The sequence below is a fragment of the Myotis davidii genome, unplaced genomic scaffold, assembly GCF_000327345.1.
Source record: "Myotis davidii unplaced genomic scaffold, ASM32734v1 scaffold71, whole genome shotgun sequence".
Taxonomy (NCBI): Eukaryota; Metazoa; Chordata; class Mammalia; order Chiroptera; family Vespertilionidae; genus Myotis; species Myotis davidii.
In genome coordinates this window covers 125,948-129,198 of record NW_006283588.1, presented here as the reverse complement: position 1 = coordinate 129,198, position 3,251 = coordinate 125,948, and the positions used below count along the sequence as shown (strand labels likewise).

The following is a 3,251-nucleotide window of genomic DNA, read 5'->3' as shown; positions in this document are numbered from 1 at the left end:
AGAGGAGGGGAGCGCGCCAGGCAGGACTGCTGTGCACAGGAGCAAAGAATTTTCAGTGATACCAGAGGCTCGCCCTGATGACAGTGACAGGCCCCCCACCCCGCCTTGGTCTGGTGCCCCTGCTCACCTGCTCCACATCCCCTCATGGCCAATGCCTGCCATGTTCTGCGCTCTGCCCCTGCTGCCAATGCCCATCATGTTCTGTGCACGCCCCCTGGTGGTCAGCAATGTCATAGTGACCGGTTGTTCAGTTGTTTGGTTCTGCTGTTCGGTCCATTTTCATATTAGGGTTTTATATAGAGAGAGTAGAGGCCTGATGCACAAAATTTGTGCAAGGGGCTTGGTCCCTGCCACCATGGCAGCTGCCTCTGCCTCAGCCTGCCACCCTGGCTACGGTACATGCCCTTGACTGGAATCGAACCTGGGACCCTTCAGTCCGCAGGCCGATGCTCTATCCACTGAGCTAAACCAGTCAGGGCATGAATTTCTTTATATAGCTACTAAGCTTTATTTTTCCTGGTTATATTGAAATATAATTGACATACATCTCTATTTAAATTTCAGGTGACCAGCTTAGCATATTACATTTTTATTATTATAGATTGTGAAATGATGATTGCAAAAAGATTAGTTAGCATCCATCATCCAGTATAGATACAATGAAAAGAAAAAAAATTTAAACATAGAATATTAATAGAAGAATAAGGAAAAGGGGCACTCCCAGGCATTACAGCAGAATGTGTTGGTACAACTCTGTGTAGAGTATTTAATAGGAAGCAGGAAAATCCTAAAGAAATGTTTACCCTGAGAATTGTTCTAAAGAAATAGAGATCCACACAGAAAGATATTTGGTGGGGAAAAATTACTTCACCATCATTTTCTTTAGCTTCTGATGGAAATAGATACATGCATTGGGATTTGTATGTATATGTGTGTGTTTAAATGTAAATTCATTGAAAAAAAACCTGAAAATACATGCATCAAATTGTCAGTGGTTTTTATCGCTGCTTAGTGAAATTGCAATTTTTTTTCTTGTTTTCCAGATTTTCTATAATAGGTGTCATCTTTATCATTAGAATAAATTATATTTCAAAAGAAAGTCATGCAGACAAATACAGTTTTTTGTTCAAGCAATCACAAAAAGCACTTGTATTTAATTATATTTAACATATTTCTGTATTACAATTTCTGGTTTGTTTGAAGGCAAGTATGTTCAAAAGGAAATCCCATTTTTCCTGGAATATCAGTCTAAGCTTCCTTCTTGGCCTTACACACAGCCCTTAGCCAACATGTGCAAGTTTCTCCAAGTTAATTGCATGAGACTTAAACTGGAGACTTCTAAATACATTCCAACAATGCTGAGAATATGGTTGCCTAGTATTACAATATAAAACATTTCCAGAACTCTGACTTCTAGCTGCAAAAATATTTGAACCAGATGAATTTCTGAAAATGCTGCCTTTGCTTAACTTTAATCTTGCTAAGGAGAGTTTTCTGCCCCATCTCCCCCGCTCCCTTTTTTTAAAACACCAGATCTCTCTAATTCCACCTCCTTGTTCCACTGAGCAGATGTGGGAAAAGTAGGCAGAGACATGAAGGCATCAAGGTCAACGACAGGTAAGGAGACCCAGAGTCCCAAAGGAGAATTCCCAGAGAAAGAATCTGGGCTAGTGACCCATATCATCCTCTAGTTGGCCTTCTCCTGGCATTTGAATGGAGGACAGTGCTTCATGTTTTGTTCACGTTAACACAAATATGCTACCAGAAGACCTCACGTGTGAGAATTGAAGGCACTGTGAGAGGCTCGGCAGGGAGAGACATTTAAGCCAATGGGGCCTCTCACATTAATCATCTAAGTTAAGTGAGCTCTTGTTTAGAAGTTTGATAACCAAGTGGTAGTAAAAATCACTTTGCAATTAGAGTGAACTCTCCACCCTACCTCACATGGTGGCTATGGGCACGTTGCATAGCCACCATGATTCTCAGTTCCATCAACCATAAAAGAAAGGGGATAAATTATATCTGATGCTTAATTTGGAGTCCGGCAATGGGCATCAAAGGGTTCAAGGACATGGAAATTATAAACAAAATTATATACATTTTTGTTGAGGAAAGATCCATAGCTTTCATCAGGTTCTTAATTATGATTCCAAGGAAATGATGACCCCCTGAATTATATAATGTTTAAATATCAGTCAACGTTAATATTCTTTGATTCTCCATTTATGCATATTTTGGATAGTGTTTTTTTTTTACCTTATTAAAAGATTTTATTTTATACCATATTAGGTTTACTCAAACTTCAAGTTGTTAAGGTCAGACTCCCAGGTGAAGTAAATATCATTATTTCCTTTCTCATTTACAAGGAGTTTTGCTACAGCAAGGATTTGGGTATGTAAATATGCACAAGAGCTACAAAATGCAGAAAACTTAGTAAAGTAGTTAATCATCTAGTGCAGTGATTTTCAACTTTTTCCATCTCATGGCACCTGTAAACTAATTACTAAAATTCTGCGGCACACCAAAAAATATATTTTTTGTCCATCTGACAAAACAGGTATAATTTTGATTCATTCACACCAGATGGCTATTGTTGTGTTGACTGTTGTCATTTTTTTATTTGACAATCTATAGGAAAAGAGGTCAGTGTCCCTGACTAAATAGTCAGGAATTGCATGTTTTAAAATTCTTGTAGCACACCAGTGTGCCTGCCACGCACACTGGTTGAAAATCACCGATCTAGTATATATGATGTCAATGATGGAAATCTTGCCATTATGTGAAATTTGAAACAATTTACTAGTCTAGTTGATCTAATTAAAATATCTTAAAATGAATATATGTTAAGATTGATTTTTCACAGTGTTATTACTATATGATCCTGATACTGACTTTGTTTTTAAAGAGTAGGTAGAAAAGAAATTGGGAGAAGTCATAGAACTATAATTCCAAGACCCCCAACCCCATCCTATCTAATAAAAGACAAAAATGGTAATTGGCGTACGACCAATACCCTTTTCATTGGCTAATTAGGGCTATATGCAAATTATCTGCCAACTAAGATTGGCAGTTAACTGCCAACTAAGAATGGCAGTTAACTGCCAACAAGATGGCGGTTAATTTGCATATGTAGGCACAATGCAGGGTGGTGAAAGGGAAAGCAGGAAGAAGCCCCCTGCCACTGACAGTGATCAGAAACCCAGGGGGGAGCTAAGAGCTGGGGGGCTGCCCCCCAGCCATGATCGGAGAAT

At 38.9% G+C, this 3,251-nt stretch overlaps 1 long non-coding RNA gene across 1 annotated transcript in view; it reads left to right on the top strand.

Annotated features, from left to right (window-relative positions):
• LOC107183369 overlaps positions 1-3,251 on the top strand; it is a 38,526-nt gene that overhangs the window by 7,226 nt on the left and 28,049 nt on the right. Inside the window, exon 2 of the long non-coding RNA XR_001514155.1 lies at positions 1,534-1,617. This is a non-coding gene — a long non-coding RNA (uncharacterized LOC107183369). The remainder of the gene's footprint in view (positions 1-1,533; positions 1,618-3,251) is intronic.